The sequence below is a fragment of the Serinus canaria genome, chromosome 2 (genome assembly GCF_022539315.1).
Source record: "Serinus canaria isolate serCan28SL12 chromosome 2, serCan2020, whole genome shotgun sequence".
Lineage (NCBI taxonomy): Eukaryota > Metazoa > Chordata > Aves > Passeriformes > Fringillidae > Serinus > Serinus canaria.
Genome location: NC_066315.1, coordinates 85,572,474 through 85,593,322, shown reverse-complemented (window position 1 = coordinate 85,593,322; position 20,849 = coordinate 85,572,474). Strand labels below are relative to the sequence as shown.

Genomic DNA, 20,849 nt, shown 5'->3' with positions numbered 1-20,849 from the left:
GTCAGTAAGACATTGTCTTCCACCTCGGTTGTGCCTGAGAGAAAATGTTTCTTTTTTTGTGTGTGAATTCAGATAAAAAGAAGAGTGAGTCTTTTCTTCCCTCCTGCCTAATCCCTTGAGCATGTGCTTTACTGCAGACTTGAAAGGCCTTGTGGGGTCCTTTTGTCAGGGTACAGGCAGGACCTCATTGCCAAGCCCATCTACTTTGCCTGCCCCTTTTCTGATGGTACCTAGGAGACAAATTTCTTTGGATGTCCACTGGCCTGGATATAAACATGAAGCAAAGATCCTTACAGATCCTTGTAAAGATCCTTACATAATTTTTGACCTGTATAGGCTAAAGAACATCCCCACCGCTGCAGCTGGTAAAAGACTAACAACCATCTTCATCTATCTCCAAAATCAGCTGGTGCAAAGTAAAAGGTGTCTTAATTTCCAACAATAGGGAAGCATATTTAAGGGAAAGCAGAAAACAATATTTCAAGCACGAATCATGAAACAAAAATGATTGCCAAATGGCATTGAAAATTTCAGAATGATCACTTAAAAGCCTCTTTGTTTTCTTTAAATGAATGTTTATTTTTGGTACACTAACTCAGTATTTTTGGTATCAGTAGGTGGAATGCATACTTTAATTTACACTTCCTGAGAATATTAGCCAGAGCTTTGCAACTGCATTCATCTAAATAGATGACTGTATTTAATACTGCAGTATAACCTCGCTCAAAATAAATATGCAAAGGGAGTGGACTACTCTGAGGATATTCAATGTGATAGGTAGGGGTCTTGATGTCATTATTTGAAACTAACTAAACCAAATTTGTTACATTAAGTAACCTGGGAAACCAAATGGAATTTGAACCCTTCTTCCAGGTACAGCAATATAGTTGGAAACAAAGCTGTGCCACGAAGCAGATTACCCAAAGAAAGTAATTCTGTCAACCTTATTAAAGCTGGCCAGAGTGACTGAACTGTGTTCCCAGACCGAATGCACCACAGAGATGGAAAAAGAGCAGCGGTCTCCCAAGTACCAACATCTTTAGTACAAGTCCCAACCATTACTATGGAAGAACATGCATGGATCCCATTGCAAGCAGTCAGAACTATGGCAGCCAGAAACAAGACAAAACAGAGATGGGGAGCAAGTGGGCATCCACTGAAACGTGAGGCTAAGGACCACCTCTCTGTGTTGACAGATGTGATATGCACCATTTTGACAATGTGATTCCACTGAGGTTCACTAATCCCCATTTAAGTATTTTTGGATATTATTAGCGAGTTTTCCACGTTTCAAATGATCAAGGAATGATCAAGCACCTTGCCCTATCAATGCAAATTTTTACCTATGTTTATTAATTATGTCTATCAACAGCAAAAGCATGTAAGGTGTTTAACAATGAAGAGAATTAATGGCTTGGTAGAATGTGCAAAAGGTTCACTAGAAACCCGTGGCTAATGGCCAGAAGTCAACTTTACCATAAGCATAAAACTAGAGTACTGCAAGAATGATTCCAGGCCAATTAAGGGTCAGTAAACATTCAGCATCTGTGGGTTCCTAATGGATTTTATTAAACCAGAATGAAAGCTGTATGCACATAATTCTGCACCATTTTTTTCCTTTATGCTTAAAAAAAGAAGCTTCTCCCTAAAGGTCTCCCAAGGTCTGAATCTTTCACTAAATTTATAAAATAAGAAGCTTCTCCCTAAAGGTCTCCCAAGGTCTGAATCTTTCACTACATTTAATCACTTTTGTTATCTTTCCCTCTTCTTGGCAGCAGTTTTGCCTTAGTACACCTGGGACTGGTGTTGCATTACAGATTCATCAATGATTTGCTGCTTACTCTACATTATCCCACAAGTGCTGAGGCAAACAGTTCCTTGCCAGGATCAAATGATCCTCTATATTAGCCCGCAGTTTAAAATCTTGTTAATGTTGACACTTCTGACGAAAGCTCCACATTGACACTGGAATGTGTGAAAACCTGCAGGCTTTGGTTACTGCCACATAAACAGGTAGCCAGGGCACAAAGTTTTTTCTAGGTCCTCTATTTGCCCATGGGGACATAATCAACTTGAGCAACATCCTCACCAGAAACAACATCAAATAGAACAGCTAACACAGCCTGTCTGTCTGGAGGTGATGCTGCTGATGGGTGACAGAGAGACTGCTTGCTAAACCAGCGTGTCTGAGGATTTTGCTCTAAAGTCAATTAACTTAAATGGTGAGAGTCCAAATTGCTTCAATGATCTTTGGACCAAGTTCAATAAGAACTAATTAGGTCTCCATTCCAAAGGCTAGCTGTCAGAATTATTAATGGATTTTTGTTTATTTGTTTTTATATTGGACAAGAGGGTCTTTTAAAGTTATCTAGAGGAACTGAAATAATTCAGAAAGTCTTAAATTAAAATACAGTATTGAAAAAATTAATTTCATGTAAACAGACAAGTAAAAAAATTTTACACCCTGCACAAATGTGGCCCACTTCATAGGGACAAAGGAAACACAAACTAAAGTTAGTGACACCTGTAATTTAGTTCTGTGGTATTTACTACACTCCACAGCCTTACCAAACTTTGCATATGTTTAACATGAGTACTGCTAGGTTTACTGTCTATAGCTTCCAGTTCTGACAACAAAGCCTAGGACCAGGGCTGGACTTTTCAGAACTCATCTCACTCCCTCTATGGAAAACTCTTGACACAGGACAAGATTATATGTCTGAAAAACTTACCACAGGAGAGAACATACTTGAAGAAAGACTATGATGAAAGTTCCTCATGTGGGTGACACCACAGCAAATGCCTGTGTAGTCTTGGCACTTTCTATGATTTATTTATTCTGTCAGCAGATCATCACCTGCAAATCAAATTAAGAAATACTCAAAATCTGAAAGTCACAAATTAGACTAAAGTCATTTATGTCATGATTTTCCTCCTACTTTTCCTTCCTTTCTTTTCCTGGAAACTGCAGGAAATACTTGAAGTTCAAAGTACAATAAATATAATTTAATCAAATTGCATTTATAGCACACAAGACAGGAAACAGAGATGTAGTTCCTCACTATGAATTGGTCAGAAAACAAAATGATTTAACTTGAAATGCAGTGCTCAAAAAAAGACCTAAATTCAGTCTTTGGATACAGGAGTCCAATTCTCTCTGGCACTAACAAAATGTCATGTCATTTTCTGGAAGAACAAGGTCTGCACTTTTGCTGCTGAGCTCTGAAAACCTAGTTATAGGAGGAGAGCAGAGTCTGTCTTCATGGTATGGTGGAGGGGATGAGAGAAAAGTCATAGTTCACCCTCTCACATGGTGCATACAAAGGCAGAGACCCAAAATACTCTTCCTGGAGACAGGGACTGCTCTTCACTTTCCCTGATAGGGACTAACCTTCCTGAAATACAAAGGAGTAAAGGAGGAGCGTTGCTCCCCTCTCCTCCATCTCCCATCCACCTTGCAGTCACGAAAAGAATAATTTCAAATGAATTCTGGCACAGAGGTTTTCCACAGGCTTTCCCACCTGCCCCTTTGCCAGAGGCCTTGTCAGCTGAAACGTGTGACTGCTCTGTACCTGCTCCAAGTCAAGGTCACTCACTGTCTTAAAGCAGACGAGACAACAGGATACAATTATGATGTGCTGAAGGTTACTGATGGAATCAGGGTGGGCACAGGAATATGCACACACATCACTTGTTCTGTGCTTGGACACAAACCCTTGGCAACCAGGTTTGGTCTGATGGGATAGGCTGAGGGCTGGGCTGCAGTTCACAGTCTCTTGCAGAGATTTAGGCTGACTGCGTAGTTCTGGTGTTTAGAAGCAGTGACACTTGACTTGAGCTGAAGACAATGAAGATGTGGGCAAACAGCTTTTCTGAAAATCAGTTTCTCAGCAGTCACAGAGTCATAGAACCATAGAATGGTTTGGGTTGGAAAGGACCTTAAAAATCATCAAGTTTCAATCCCTCTGACATGGGCAGAGACATCTTCCAGCAGACCAGGCTTCTCTAAGCTCCCATCTAACCTGGCTTTGAACTTCTTCAGGAACGGGCCATTCAAAACTTCTCTGGGCAAGGTCTTGTAATAGCACAGAGTAACAGTTACTCAGATTTCAAATTACCAGACAGACAATAAAAATATTTTGGATTAATATGAAGAAAAATTGGAAGAGCTTAGATGCACTATATCTCTGTGCCAAGTCCAGACTAAAGTCTCAATTAGGATGTGTAAGCATCTTTGCAACCTGTGTGAAAAATAATAACAAAACTGGCATTAAGCTATGCCCCGTCAATCAGAATGATCCATAATGTGGAAGTTTTTAACAAGCTGCTGCCCAACATTTTTGACATGTTTCAAAACAAGCCATCCTGATCAGCCCTGTAGAGGAGAGTGCTTCTAAACCTAATGATTCTCCAAAGAGGAGAAGGCATAAAGATTTAGCAACTCAGTGGACATGAGCTGCTAAACTCATGTTTAGCAACTCATGTGTACTGCCATGAGCTGCTGCCAGCTTGGAAATGACAAATGATTTGTCAATAGAGGAGCTTTCTTTTTGTGTTATTTTTTGCCAATGAAGTGAAAACAGAGCATTGATTAAGCAATCCAAGCTGAGAAAACACCATCCAAATTGGATGAGAGCTTTCAGACCAGCAGCTTCAGACCAGGCTTCAAGGCTTTGAAATACAACTTCTGCTTGTTGCTTGATGCTTAAAGATACCTATCCTGGAGCCACAGACAGTAATTGATGTCAAGCTGACACTGTAGTTCACAGATGAATTTCAGTTGTATGGGCCATGCCACATGCACAACGCCTGTGAGAAAAAATGCTTTCTGTCTCAAATGCTACGAACTGAGAGAGAGGATTAATAGAGACATCAACAAAAAAGTTTTCTGCACAAATAGAGTATGGCTGAAGAATACCAATAGCCCAGCATGCTCCTGACTCAAAATCACCCTTCTCTTCCACCTGACAGATGAAATCATTTGTACAGAAATTCAGACTGAGCCTTTCACTCACAGTATTAAGTTTCTGCACAGCTAAAAATTCTAGACTTATATCCTGTGGAATAATTTTACCAAAGTCACCATATGTATTCAACAGTAAATAAAAACTAGCTGTCTAGAGGCAATTAAAAATATTTTCAGTTCTTTTCCTCTTGTAGAAAAGAATTCAATTTTCCAGGGGAGCTTTAAATACAAGCTTTGGCACTCACAGATATTAAAGTTTGAGTGACTCGTATTCTCATTCCCTTGGGTAGCTACATTACTAGACTGTATTTCCCTCAATTCATCACAGAATAGGCTATGTCCACAGCCATAAAGCAGAGATAGAGGCATGTCATGGAGCACTATGTCCAAACAGGAAAACAGGCCCCTAAGTAGAACAGGAGCAATAAGCATCTAAATTGTCATACTCAGAAGGCACTATGGAGACTTATTTAAATTAAAATATGTAATAAATGTTTAAGTTGACTGTTTGGTGTCTGGGGAGGAGGAGTTATTAAAATAAACCTAAAAAAAAATGCCTTTTCACTAAAAATATTCTAACAGAGCCATAGAAAACTGCTGCAATGAAAAATTTTCACCTTAATCAGGTCAGTTTGTCTGGACAACTGCTGGGTAAATAGCTATGCCACTCTATTTGTACTGCAGCTCAGGCTCCAGAGCTCGGAAAAATCAACATAGGCATATAAGCCAAGTCAAAAATGTGCTTTATTTTTAACAGACAAGCATTGAAAGAAATGGTATGAGGTTTTTTTCTCAACTAGCTATCTGTATATTTTACACATCCAAAAATTAAACCAGCTATTTTTGTGTCTCTGGATTTTAAATCAACACCCATCATTTTACAGCCTGTTAACAAATAGTTTGTCCCTGATATAGCAGAATTACTTTCCTGAATAGTTCATGCAGGACTACAAATCCTAAGGCTAGGATCCTTTTTTCTGAAAATATTGTTCAGAAAACAAGCACAGATACGGGAAGGAGCAAATTTCCCTTACCATGAATTATCAGCCCTATTTAACCTATTATTTCACATTCTTGATTGAAAAGTTTCCAATTGTTTGAATACCTTCTTCTTCCTCCCTGAAAAACAAAACAAAACAAAACAAAAAACAAACCTCAAAACACTAAGATAAGAGAACAAAGATGTGTTGATGGTTTTAGAAAATAAACTGAGGAAAAAAACATTATCAGTGATAAAATTATTTGTATTTTTTTTTTGTTGCTTTTGAAATGAATTACTGAGCACAATATTTGTTGGGTGAGTAACTGCAACACTGGTGCCAGGAGAGACGTTCTTGTAGGACTCTTTGAAACACTGTGGTGAAACCTGAAATTCTGTTCATAGCCTGAGTATCATCTTGATCAGATTTTCCTTGAAATACCTTAATATAACATTATGCAAGCACTTCTATGGGATTTGTTGTGCTTCTTTTTGTAAATCATAGAATCATAGAATGAATCATAGAATGGTCTGTGTTGGAAGAGATCTTAAAAACCATCTAGTCCCAATCCCCCCTTGCCCTGGACAGGAACACCTCTCACTAGACAAGGCTACTGAAGGCCTTGAGCACTCCCATGTTTGAAGTGCCCTGCCCTGTTCCAGTGTCTCACCACCCTGACAGTAAGGAATTTCTTCATAATTACAGTTACACAAAATAACTATTTCTTTCTAAATAGATTACATTGTTTCACTGCCTGAGAGGGAAGTAATAGCTCTGTATATACATGAAATGACACACTTCAAAACAGAATTCTGCTTCCATTTTTTTCTGTGACCCAGGATCCTGCTTTGATGAGAAGATGATATATCACGTAAGTACTGCAACACATTCAGATTCCTCACTAACCTCTCCTGAATCTTTCTGACACACACTCACAAGGGACATTCCAGCTGACATTCCAGCTGACTTTTATCGGTCAAACTTAGATTCACTGATACTGCTGAAGTAAATGGATGTAGTTACATATGAAAAGGATTTGAAGAAGGATTTTTTTTTAAATTCTCACAGCAAAAAGTTACACTACTCAAAGTATTTGTGCCCATTAAAAAACCCACTTTTTTCATTAACTCATTATTTTAAATATATTTCATAATTTATTTGTTGTGGAAAAAGGATTTATAAGCAGGAACCACAGGAGAGTCATAATTCAGGTCACATTTGTGCAGTTTACCAGCTAATCTGAAAATCTAAATCTACTGAGACTTTCTGATATCTTCTCAGAACTGTGTATCATATTACTTATGAATAGACTCAATTCAAAAGAAAGCTTCTAAAATATCAAAAAATATTTTCTGCATTGTCATCTACTTCTTTGTTCAGCCTGTTCATCTCTTTTGTTCAATATTTGTAAATTAACAGACAAGTTGGGTTTTTGATCCATCCACTATCTCCTCCCTGTAACAGTTTAATGGCTAATGCATAATCCCTCTGGATTGGCTACAAAATGCAATGGCTGCAGCGGAGAACATACCACACTTTCAACTTTTACCAATTGCGTTGTGTATGGCAACAGATTATTAAAGTGAAACAGCAGGATGATAAATGAAATTTTGTCTCCTTTTATTCCCAGTATCCTACTGAAATTTCCTACTCCTCCTAACAGCTGTAGTAGATGAAAATAGGAAAAACCATTCCTGCAGCTGAGAGACTGAGAAATCAAAGGGACTGGGTGCAGCTACTGGTTGTGCCCCAGATGAGTGGCACTGACTTCTTTCCCACCTTTCACAGTAACCATGAAAATGATGCTTGCTTCCTTTGGTGCTGAATGTATTTTACATTTTTCAGTTGCAAGCTCTTTGGAGCACAGTCAGCTGCTAAATATGCTTTTGTACTGTTAGTGCAACAGAGCCATGACACATCTTGAGACCTAAAAAATTCCAAGCAATAAGTAGTTACCAAAGATTTCTTTCATGCAACAATTTACTTCTGTGAAAGACCATTTTCCCAAGCACTCAGAACAGTACTTGCACATTTGCAAATCACCAGCGTGCCAAAAGAAAATCTAATAATACTTAAAAGACAGAAATAGCACATCAGTCAATTGGCAAAAAGGCTATTAGAGAAATACTGGGCACCTGAACAAATCCCTGCATTCTTTAGTTTCCAAGCAGTTTCATCTTCCAAAACATTTTGCATTCCTTTTGATACTGCATGTGTATCTCTTAAACAGCTTTTACAGCACAGCTAAAAAAGCCACCGCTGTGAAAAAATGCTGTACCTGGTGAAAGTACTTCAAGGAATGTAGACCATAATCTGCAACCCTTTTCTCTCACAAATAACATTCATAGCTTTGATTCTGACATGAGTAGGATTATTCATATAAGAGAGAAGAAAGGTAGGCATGGGAACTTAAGAATTGCACTAACATAGTAAAGCATTGTAAGATGACAATAAAAATGGCATTTAAACTCTCTCGAGTTATGCCTATTCTGTAGTACAGAAATAAGACAGCAAATTGAACAAGTAGCTTTTGCAAAACTGCAGCCAGAAACCAAAAAAAAAAAAAATGGAGGTACTGGAAATAAGCAGAGTTCACACAATGCCAAAAGTACTGTCCACAAGCTAGAAACTTCTGAGAAATCAGGAAGTACAAAGATAAAGTCTGAACTTCGTGAACTTAACTGACTTCTGTCCGGCAAAGAATATTAAAGAACACAGTAAAAGGCTCTTTGGTAGTATAAATAGGGTAAAAAAAAAAAAAAAAACCCACAAGGAAAAATGCTGTGCCACTGGGGAGGAAGGATGGAAAAAAGATTAAAGACAACACAAGGAAGGCCTCAACTAAGTATATTCCCCCAGTTTTCAATCAGAAATATTTAAGTTAAATGTACAGACCAAGATAAGGTGAATAATAATAATGTGGATATGCAAATAGAAACTACCACAGCTAGCAAAAAATTCAATTCAAAGAGTTAAATGCTTGAAGTCTGATTAATCACCATCTCACACTTCTAAAAATTCCTCTCACGTGTAATGATGGTCCGGTGACAAATATTTTTAATAGCACCATCTAGTTGGGATTGAAACTGAAAAATAGTAGATATGGTTTCCTTACTTACAAAAAATTCTGTGAAAAAAAAAGAGGAGATGGCAGTTTGGAAATTACAAGCTATTTCATTTGACCTCATTAGTATGAAAGGCTTTAAAATACATTTTGAGCGAGACAATATATAAAGACACGGAGGTAAATGAAAAATGGGATAAAGTGCAACAGCAATTTAGCAAGAGGACACCATACAAATTATCCATATAGTTTTCTTAGATAAGGTAAAAGATTTTGTGAACAAATTAAGTGTAATTGGTCTCATCTTTCAGGATTTTAGTAATGCATTTGACATCATGTTATATGCTATTAAGGTATCTGAGGACTACGACGTTTTGAATACTTAAAAAACAGCTAAAGGAGAAGTAATGGCAAGTAGGAGCCATTAAGAAGGGATGTATTGACTCAATTACGATTAGCAGTGTGTCTTCAGGATCCATTCTGGAGCTACTGTTGTCCTTCCATAGCTCTTGACTACTGTGACCAAGGTAGAAGAGCACCAGCACATTCTAATGCCAGTAGAGCAGTGAAGCGATCCAAGTGGAGTGGCTTGAAGATGTGAGCCAAAGAAACAGGGTAGGCAACAAGGCTCCAGGCAGAAAATTAAAATGTAACCTGGGAGATGACCCAGTAAGGGCACATGAGGACTAGAGTTGTCAATGAGAGAATGAGAGCACAGGTAACCTGATGAAAAAGGCAAGTGAGGCCATAGAAAATGAGAATGGGTATTTCCAGTAGAACCTGGGAGACAAGGAGATTTCCCATCCAAAGACAGTAACAGAGCTGAGCTGTTTAGCACAGCAAGAGAAAAGCTAACCAAGCACATAACTGCTCCCTAGAAATGCCTTGAGGAAGATACCTCCAAGTAGAAGGCAGTATTATCTAATTAAAGGAGCAACAAGAGCAATGCAAGGGAAGGCAGTGTACATGCCACACACTCGTCTAGGCTGTACAGAATGGAAGCAGCTATGAGTTTCTCAAACACTCTTCCAGATAGGAGAGTGGGGGCAAAATTACAGCCTTGGAGTAAGAGGTTAATACACAGCTGGAAGCATCACATGCTGTAACACCCTCTACAACTGCCTGGACCCACTGCTTGCATCCACTGGTCACAGAGTGTCCTTTAGCTCTTCCATCATTAGTGTGGTACTGATATTATCACTGCTTTTATGTTACTGGTTTCATTTTGGGGGACGTATCCAACTCACCATTCTGTTTTTCACATACACTTTTCATTAAAAAAATCCATGTAAAACTAATTAAACAGATAAAGGCTTTTGCAATAATGCAGGCTACTTGCAAGTGAAAATAAATAGAAGAAGGTAGACCCCAAGATTATTTGAATAGCTAGGGCCCACACAAATATGATGTTAATAATAATTAAGTATTTTGTTAAATAATCAATTAATAAGAATTATTTTGTGAAGTAATTCAGGGCAAACTGCAGAATTGTTCTTAAATTATTAGCTGATTAGAAGATGTCAGATGGGTGCTCTAAAGAGAAATTTAACAGAAATTATATTTTTAAAACTTGTGCAGAGATGCATTTCTCCTGAAAAGAGTGAAAATTTGGCACTTCGTATGAGCAGAGATGATCTGGCCCAAACATTCTTGTTTGCAGATGATGACTACTATATTATTCACTTTGTCTTGGCACAGTCAGTCAATAGAGGGAGTACAGCAGAATAAAAAGGCCTTTTCTCTATTTTATGATTACATTTTTAGCACATTCAAGGAGAAATCTGAAGAACCATAGTGATTTCTACACCCTAGAAAATGTGTTGAGCAGAGAGAAAAGGACAGCGAGGACATCAGTAGTTGCAAAATACAAAACAAAACACAGAAAAATGTCTCCAAAAAGGGAATGTGAAGTAATAACCCTTAAAATACATTATAAGAATGTATTTGAAAGAACCTTTCCAGGAAATAGCATCTGTTTATACCCATTAAATTTACACTTACTTGAAAACAAATCAGTGGATACCATACTAGAGATGAATCTAATCCTTGTATCCAAAATAATAAATTCAAGGGATTAGCCAGGACAACAGCATTTTTATCAAACAGAATTCATTTGTATCCATCCTCACATTAAGAAAAGTAGCTCTCTCCTAATTAGCAGATCTTGAACATTAACCTTTTGTCTTGACTGCAATCACTTCGATTAGTGGTAATGTTCAGCCTCCTCAAAACTTCTTCTTTCATAAATTGACTATTCCCATGGTAACAGCTGCTACTTTCATTCTACAAACACCAAGAAAATGTGATTTCCCTTATATCAGTTGGCCAGGCTGGGGGTGCAACTTTGGCCTTTGTCAATGCTTTTTTCAGATAAAACTGTTTATTCCAGAAGAAGAGGAAACAGGTGCAAGCACAATTCAGGAAACCGTTGTTGACTAATCCACGAAGCAGGTTTGGCAATGCTTTGAAAGGAAGCTGTCAGACAGCCTACCTGCAATGCCAATATGTTCTGTGGCTGCATGAGGGAAGGACAAGCACATTCAACAGCAGACACCAAACTTAAATCAATATTTTCCATGGGTTGTTGTTTGGATGGCATTTTTTTTTCCTTTTTGCTTGTTTCTTCGGTGGCTCCACAAACGGTAGCAAGATATCAGCTTAATACCCCCGCATGAATAGTTGAGAAATGTAAATCAAGGGTTTTCATTCAAAGAACATTGAACTTTAGCCAAAAAGAACATCAATTCATTGCTGAGACGCTGACACAGCTTTAATGTTTGGTGTCTTCATCTTTAATGCTCACACAGGTCTATAAACAAAGTCCTAATCTCAGCTGAAGTGAATTCCCAAAGTAGCATCAACATCGGTGGGACCAGCAAACATTCACAATAAAGGTATTTTTTCCCCAGCAAGTAATGTGAAATTTTTCTGAAAGTTTATCAAATCTGAGGCTTTTTCCAGAAAACCCATCTGTTGCATATGAACTCATCTGATACCTTTACCTTCTTTGAAACTGATGGTTTCCAAGTCAATCTGTCAGGGTGAGAATGGATAAAATGAGATTCACATGTACTTCTCCTGCAATTCACTGAAATAATCAAGTTTTCCCTTAGTCACAAATGTAAGATTCTGTCAGAAAATAGAACTGCAATTTTCCAAACTTAGAACTGCATGTTCAGTTTCTTAAATTGGTCTATAAAATGCATTTTTAATTTTTTAATGAAATTTTTAGCAATCACATAAAGGACTGGCAGACAGCAAAGAGACTGAAAAATTAAACACAACTGCAGAAGCCTTTTTTTTTTCCTTCTCCTTGATTCCTCATTAACACTTTCAGCACCAGACCAGGTGATTGCTTTCCTTGCCTTACATACTTTTCATTCCAGGCATATCCAATCCCTGTTGTTAGACACTTTGAAAATCTCAACACCTTTTGGCACCAGGTCTACCTTTTTAGCCAAAACTAGCAAATGTTTGAGGACAGAAAAATCATGGATCTGCTTTTATGAAAGTGAACAATGGCTGAAATTGTGCAACCCACACAAACTCTGCTCATTCCAGCAGGTGTTAAGATTGCTTGGAAATGGACTAATTTCTCACCCTCATGTCTGAGCTTTTATCATGCTTCTACATCTGCAGGTTTTGTTGATGTCAGAAGGTACCAAACCCAATTCCAACGGTAAAGGCCACAGCTTCTCCCACTGTAGCCAAAAAGGAAAATGTCACTAGGAATGAATAGGAGGCTGTAAACATATTACAAGCACTAAGCCACTGTATTTATATTTACATGAGTATCACACCGCATGCCCTTCAGACTAAAAACCTCACTCTGACACAGTATCATAATCTAAAAGGGGCCAAATTAAATCTCTCATTTCTGGGCACACACAGGGGAAGTCTGGGTTTGAGCTGGTACCCAGCATGTCAAGCTCATGTTTATTTTCACTCCAGCTCAAAAAAACATTGGTGAATAATCCAGAGCTGCTCATCCAGAAAAGATTCCAAAGGCTTGCCAAGTTCCAGACTATAGTCCATGGAAAAAAACAAGTGCACAGATTTGTTGGCAACAGATGTCTCTATCCCTGGTCAATTTGCATGTGTTCTAGAGTGGTTCTCAAAAATGGAACAACCTTGGGAAAAGAAGTACGAAGGAATTAATTGAACCTGACCTATGAACGCTACAAATACCCCTCAACTTTAATGCAAAGGAACACCAAAAAAATAACTCAAGGTAAGCAAAGAAACCAGAAATATTTAAAGAAACCAAAAAAGTAACAAAAAAATTACTCCAGATCAACGAGAAGGAGGAAATGGTTGGCAGGAAGGGCTGCCTGTAGGACTGGCAATATCATGATAACAAAATCATTTTAGAGGGCAACTCGTCTTCTGTGCCACAGCCCAGTTCTGAAGTCGTGCTATGGGCACCAGGATTTTTAAGGTATTACACCCACATCCCACAATACTAGTCCACACAATGTTTGGTGCCTTCCTCTGCAGGCTTGCCCATCTTCCTCCAGGGAGAGGGAGGTGACTGTACCTGCATTGGCCCTGGAGTCAGGAGAGGCAGAGGAAGCAAGCAGTGCTCATTTTCCATTTTCCTCAAGGTTTGTTCTTTCTCTGCAGCAAAGCACCAAAGCAGAGCCGCTGGACCTGTATGCTTTACAAGGATTTGTGGATCGTAGGGAGTTCACAGACTGGATAGCCCCAAGCTGGAAAGTCCCAAACTGCAGAATGATAGATAGAGAGGAGGGGATCCCAGCTACAAGGCTTTCCAAATTAAATCCTTAGAGGGTAAGTCCTGGCTTCTCTCCCACCACCCCTGCAACAACATCAGCTCAGATCTCACAGGAAGCAGGCTAGGGAGGCGGCCACTGTCCTGACCCACAAATCCCATAAAACTCACTCACTCTTTGCCTCAGGAATATTAATAAAATTGCCATATTTAGTGTCTTTACTTAAAAAAAATAAATCAGTAATATGAGGGATTCAGTATATTGGTTTGTCTTCCCACTTCTTTTAAGTGTCTCCAGCTCCTGCAAAGCAGTGCATCACAGGCTCTTCTGACCTCATGCCAGGGAAAGATAAAGAGCATCCCTGCATCGCTCTTTGAGTTTTGAGGTTTTTTTGCATGCTTTCACCATCTATTAATGAAACTTGTCCCACACCAATTGGTGAGTTAATTGCTGTCGAAGCAGATGGTAAGATACGCCTGAAAAAAAAATATTTGGCATCTTTATTTCATGTGAGGGGAATGTAAGAGGAAAATTATGTATTTTCCATTTCCCGACAGCTGAAACAAAAGTTAAAGCAAGCTTTTATGATCAGCAGAATTTGAGGAACAATTACCCAGCTCCAGTGGATGCATACCTTGCATCTAGCTCCATCTAATTCCCTCTTCTGTGGTTTATTTGCCTCGTGGGCATGTCACGTGCTGGGGACTCATTGACTGACAACATGATATCGAATCTGCTCCAGGCACCGGTGCTCAGAGAGCAGCACTGTGAAGAAATTCAAGATACCAAAACCAGGAGCAAAGTCATAAGGTACTCATGATAAGGAGGTAACATTTTTTTCTATATTCCCTGCAGTTATCTTGGAGGGATGCTGAGTAACATCCTCAGCGGGAAACTACTCCTCAGTGCTGACTTCCCAGTGTTGGCCACCTTACATATTCAAATAGAGATATAAATAGCACAGCATTATAAAAATTATCAACAGCACCAGAGGTCTGTGTGAGGATCAGACCTCAAAACCTGACACTGCGGAAGAGATGCTGCATTGGAGCTATTCAGGCAGAAGGCTCCGCGCATTTGGAGATGGAAAAAGAGCTTGCCAGTTGGCATTCCAGGAGTTAGTTGCTGGCCAAGATTTTCAAGGTTGAACTTTATACCCGTAGCTTCACAAAGGTCACACTTAGCAAACTGTTGGGGCTTAACAGAGCAAGGATGCTTTTGGCTCTTATTCCAAGGGCCTTTCCTTGATATTAATATTGATGACAGTGGAACAAACATCTCAATTGCTGCACAGAAAGGCCAATGCACAAATGTGCTATACTCAACATATGGAAGAAGTCTGAAGCCTTTCAAACCACTTAATGAGAAAGCTGTGGATATCAACAGCAGAAGGAAAAATCTAAAATGGAAGGAAGAAGCCTGTATCCTACCATGCTAATTTATATTGTTAGAGAGGAAAGAATGTGGCAATATTAACTATGCTGAGGATTTTCAAAAGTTGCATTTATTTTTGGTTTTATTTCAAAAATAGTGTTTCAATGAATATGCATCATGCTGGGTTTGTGGCACTGATGGTGTGTCGATCACCATGGTACCTGAGCACTCAAGCCAATGATTAACCAGCGGACCAAATGAAACAGAAGCTGCGAGCCAAAATGCACAGTGACAAGCTCTTCACAGACCTTATGTATGCCACAGCATCTCTGTCTAGAATTCCTTTACGCTTTCCACTGTCTTCCCGTCTCTTAGGATGACGAGATCTTTTTTCTAAACAGTGCTAAGGGATACAGAGATCTCAGACTGGCTCAGGAGAAAGGAAGAGATCAAAAAACCCAACAAACAAACCAGAAAAACCAATACATAAATATTTTCATCAGGAAAACATTGCTTAAACACACAGTAAGGAAAAAAATAATTTTCACTTCCATAAATTGACTATGAATTGACAAACTTAGTTATGTCTGCCCAGCTATCAACCTAGTCTTTAAAACTACTGTCCTGAAGAAGGAAAACAAGCCTTTGCTCGCTAAGGAAATGACCTTTGAAGGGACCGATGCAGATTATACTTGAACACCACTGTTAGCTTCATCTAATAATAATGAAAAGAATACATAAAAACATATGGCTATGTGCCTTTTTGAAAAAGACCAGAGATTCCATCAGCCCCTCTCCACACCCCAAATAAGCAACAAGTTAACACAACTCTGATGATGTTTAACATATGCGCATACAACTAGTGCGAGCTTTTTATGGCTTGGGATGTTTAAGCAGAGGCCTCTGGATTGAAAAAAAAGAAATCTTCTGCTGAATTACCTACCCCTTGCTGTTTTGTTTTCTGCACAAAGTCTCTGAGGGGCACAGGAAAGCCAAGGGCCCTGCATGCAGGCCAACTTGACAAAGGTTAAATCCTTTCACTACTGCAGAATTGTGCAGCTATAATACAACCCTCACTGAAGAAGTTTCCTGTTTTCCATCACTAATCAAGGCGATGATATTGCATTCTAATTAAATTGATGTCGCGTGGAGTTTTTCCTCTTTACTGTAGCTGCTTCACACTTAGGAGGTAGTTACATCCAGTTTATCCTTTAAAAGAGGAGTAGGTTTTGGGGACAAGGCTCCATTACCAGCAATGAAAACCCAAGTGCTCACTTCCTAATGCAGTTACAATATGTTGTGCCTCAGCAGCAGCAGCAGTTTTGAAGCAGATACGAATGAAGCACTGCACCATCCACCAATATTTGACTGTGAAACTCTGGATTAAAGCTCACTCTAAGCATCAGCCTGATTCTTTTACCTCTCCTGTGTCTAAATCATATCCATCACTGTCATCTCTAAAGATTCAGATCCTCTGTGCACTTCATCAGGCATTATAATCGAAGTTAATGAAAGACGTGTTTGTTTAGCTGTTGTAAATGGCTTTGAAGGTCTTGGTTTCAGCCAGAGTGATGAATTAAGGATGTCAGCTGGGCAAACAGTAGAATTTGGAATGAATTTAGCTAAAATGGATTACTGAAAAAACAATATGGATTTTTAAAATTATTTCACATACTTTAGCAGTAAATATTTCACTCCTTCTTACCATCTGAGTCACCAGGCATAGAACTGGAAGAATCAGCAATGACACCAGCCTCTCAAACACAAGACCAACTTAGGATACTATAAACAGGTGTGAAAAGCCACTTTTCAACTACAGCAGGGAGTACAGCCCTCAGTTTATCCCTCAGCTGACTACACTTCTGCCTAATAGCAATTCTGCAAAGCAGCCTGAACATGGTAATTAAAGCATTTTACGACAAAACTCAGAAAGCAACAACTGCAAAGAACTATTCCATAACACCATTATTTATTAAGAGTACCTGGATTTTATTTTCTCTGGTGCATTTTCAAATGAATAAAAATAATAACTTAAGGGGAAAGAAAATTATCTCTAAATAGCAATGGGGTTTTTTTCCCTCTCCCAGGTAATTTGGAGTCAGAAGGAATCCAAAATAACAGCATGATTGTTGAAAATTACAGGGTAAGGTTGGAAACCTCTAGAGGTCATCTAGTCCAGCCTCATGCTCAAACTAGTGCCACCTTAGAACAGATCATTCAGACTTAGAAGGGAAAGGGAATAATTTAAAGCAAAATGAAAGGAAAAATTAAGTCTTCCTCTACCCCCTTTTGCACCAGAAGGAAAAAAAAATGCAGGGAAATATTTTCTTGAAACATGTAGTTCTTCTGTGTTGTTTGTAAGTATGACCAATCTGGAAAATAGATTAAAGCTGCCACCTTTGGTTGACCTAGTTCCCTTTCAGCCTCGATGCAGGGAACATTTAGCACAACGTGTGGCAAGCTCAGACTCAGTTGCCAGCACTGCTCTGCCACACTGCTGGCCAGAAAAGCCTGGGAACGCTGCATGTTCAGCTCCAATGACAGGGAAAATGCTCCATATCATTCATTAGCAGTCTGCTCCAAGTTAATTAAGGAATGGAGCTGACAGCTGCTGAAGCAGGTTCCACCCCATCTTTTCCTGAGAAAGCAAGGCCTCCAGGGCAGCGCCTGGGCTCCACAGCAAAGAAGAATAGGGTGGGGGAACCTTGCAAGATCTCAGCAAAACCCAGATGACTCATCAGAAAGTAAAACGTTTCTATTTTGGCAAGAGGCTGAAATAGCAGCCCTGGGTTGTGCTGCAGCGCAGCAATAAATGACCCTAAGTGCCGGGGACAAACTCCTGTGCACACTGATATTCCTAACAGCAGGGGCTATTTCACATCTCATTAAGCAAAGGGGTTTACGTGACAATTAACACATTAATTAGCAGCATCTTTTTCACAGGTGAAACTTTGGCTTGAGATTTCAACATTTTTAGACAACTGTTCTGTGAGTGAAAATTAAGGAATGGTTTATTATGACTCAAGGTAACAAGGACTTACAGGCAGAACTGGCATAGGAGTATGTTTGTTTGTGTACTGAAGGACACTGCAACCTGGCAATGGCCTTTCCCATAACCTGCGTGGAAGAAGAGCCTCCTTGTACAATCTGCACCCTGCCACTCAAAGCCTAACCCTTGGCATGGACAAGGTGCCAGGCTGGCTACTTCATGAGCTGACCATAAACAAGCCTAAAGTCACACAGGGAAAAAGCAAGGCCTGGACTTCAGGAGCAGCAGCTCCCATTCCTCAGCCCCAGCCGCTGACCTGTGTGGCTTCCCACCACAAAAATCCCTTTGACTGTATTTGTAGAGACATAACACAACACAGCAACTCTGCTAATTTCACTGAAAATAGGTATCAGTTAAAAGGGAATATTTACTGCCCTACAGCTTCACATCCTAGATACAGAGTTGTTAGTTTCTACCAGAGACCACTTTAAAGAAGAGTTGGCACTATTAAGCTGCATGAATATTTCTCTCTGAGGTTTTTGTTCAATACCATCTTTAATTTCTATTATCTTTTGAGATAATGTATTTACAAGTGTACAAGAAGATGCAGAGTACTGGATATTGAATGAAAGGAAGAAAAAATTGGAAACTGGAACTTGTGGCTTTCAAGCTCAGGTGGATTCTGATAGCCATTCCCTATCAAATGGATGTTGCCAACCCACTGGATATAGTGTCATGCTTTGTATATGTTATCTTTCACCTCCCTCATGTACATACTGCAAGGAAGCTGTGTTCTAAACAATGTATAAACTAATAAAAAACACACTAATCTTTTACATGCTTTGGCACACATAGATAAATCACTGTGTCATAGCCTCACCTATGACACCACCTACAAAATAAATCCAAGCTCAGGAGGAACTTGTCCTTTAATTACCTTTTAAAAGCTGATGGTTTGTTTCAGAATATGATTTATTTATTTTATTTATCAGCCTGCCTCGTTTCAAATGGGTACTGTCTGGCTGACCTCTAGATACCCTTGCATTTGCTCTGTGATATCCCCAGAATGTCAATGCTTTGATTCTTCATCTTTCATTTCCTAAACATTTCTCATTGGTCACTTCTGGTAGTGGTGGCAGCTGAAGTGGAAGTTCATCTTCTGATAATCTGTACTGCTTTAATGGTTCCCGGCATCCTGAGGATATTTTCCAAGTGTTATGGTGACACCAGCTGAGATCTTGGCAATAGAAAAGTGTTTCACATGTTTATTTTCTAACTTAGTCTCTTGTATTTTTTTCTGCTTTCCCAGCCCTCTTCCACCCCCTTGATTTCTATGGCTTAACACCTTTCGTTATTACTGTGTTCTTAGTTATCACTTCTCAATATCTTTCTGATTAAAAAGCCTTTGAGAAACCTGAGGGCATTCCCACTATACATCCAAAAATATTTTAATAAATTTCTCCAAACCTTCAGATCACATTTGTCTAAAAGCTGAGGAAAAAAACCCTCTAAAAGGAGCAACAATAGTCACATTTTAAATATATTTCTCTGTAAACTAGAGTCTAGGAACTATAGCACATAAACCTTGTAAAACGATGAGCATGTTTCAAACAGTTCTTATACAAAATATGACACATAAAACAGGTCACTGGTTTTAGCATGTCTTCAAAATAACATATGCTTGGAAATGCTTATCCTTGTAGCATCACTATTCTCTTTTTTCAGTGAGAAAATGAATCATGCAGAAGCATGCCTGAAAAAAGCAAGATTCTCATATAATATCTATCACTCACTCAGTGTGCTCATGACTTTTATACAGCTGACTGAACATTTATTATCTCACGTGAAGGAGAAGCTGTGAGTTTGCTCACCTTTGTCACCTGCAGGATCTTTGAAATGCCTCCTCTCCTGTTCCTTCCAAAGAGTACGTTTCCGCATCTCCCAGTCCATTCCCGAGTCCACTGAACATGCAGACATCAATAAGTTCTGGCTAAGTTATCCTACGTAACTCTGAAGAAAAAAGGACAGACTTGCAGGTGCTGCAGAAGGTCTTCTCTACTCTCTTTGAAAATTTTGTTTTCTTGGTGGTCTGTCACAGTCAGGTCTCCGGTAGTAAACTGAACAACCTATCCTCCTGGCTCTTCTTTTCTTCTTTTTCTTTTCTGTAAACACATAATCAGGGCTTCAAATCCTTTAGGCATCACAAACTGTATTTCTCTATTGCCCTCTACTGACTGCTGGCTCACGCCGCCTTCCCGGAGAAGCGGCGAGCAACAGATACGCGGTACGCGCTCCCCGCCGCCCTCCCCCGGATCGATAATGATACACGATGACCAAAAGTCAACACAAATCATTCTATTTTTTCCTTTGTTACAATACACCGGGCAAGATTTACAGCCTGTTGGCCAGCCGTGGTAGCTACAAAACGCTAAACAACAGAAGCGGGAAGCGGTTTGTAACATGGCTCTGCTAACGTGGGCTTTTTTTTCCGTGAACAAAAGCCAGGAAAAAGTAGAGACGAACGCGTTCTGCCTTGAAATGCAGATGAATTCATCCCACTGATGCCATAAATACTGTGCCGGGGATATGAGGGCTGTCTGGTTTTAAGGATTTGGTCCTGCCAGCACTGGATGCACAGAAATACTGCCTTTTGATGGGAGTTCTGCAGGAAGGGGCTGGTAGAGAGCCATGAATTTGAGGCCATGGTTTTGGCCATTTCACCTTTGTCTCTCGTGCTTTGTTT

The 20,849-nt window shown here is 39.4% G+C and overlaps 1 long non-coding RNA gene across 2 annotated transcripts in view; it reads right to left on the bottom strand.

Moving 5' to 3' along the window:
- The window catches only part of LOC127059293 (uncharacterized), a 70,768-nt gene extending 50,432 nt beyond the window's left edge, over positions 1–20,336 (bottom strand). Inside the window, exons 1-3 of one of the 2 annotated variants that reach the window (XR_007776956.1) lie at positions 19,978–20,336; positions 6,001–6,085; positions 2,733–2,857 (exon numbers count right to left, since the gene is read on the bottom strand). This is a non-coding gene — a long non-coding RNA (uncharacterized LOC127059293). The remainder of the gene's footprint in view (positions 1–2,732; positions 2,858–6,000; positions 6,086–19,977) is intronic. The other variant, XR_007776955.1, reaches the window with a different exon arrangement.
- Between the last annotated feature and the right edge of the window lie 513 nt (positions 20,337–20,849).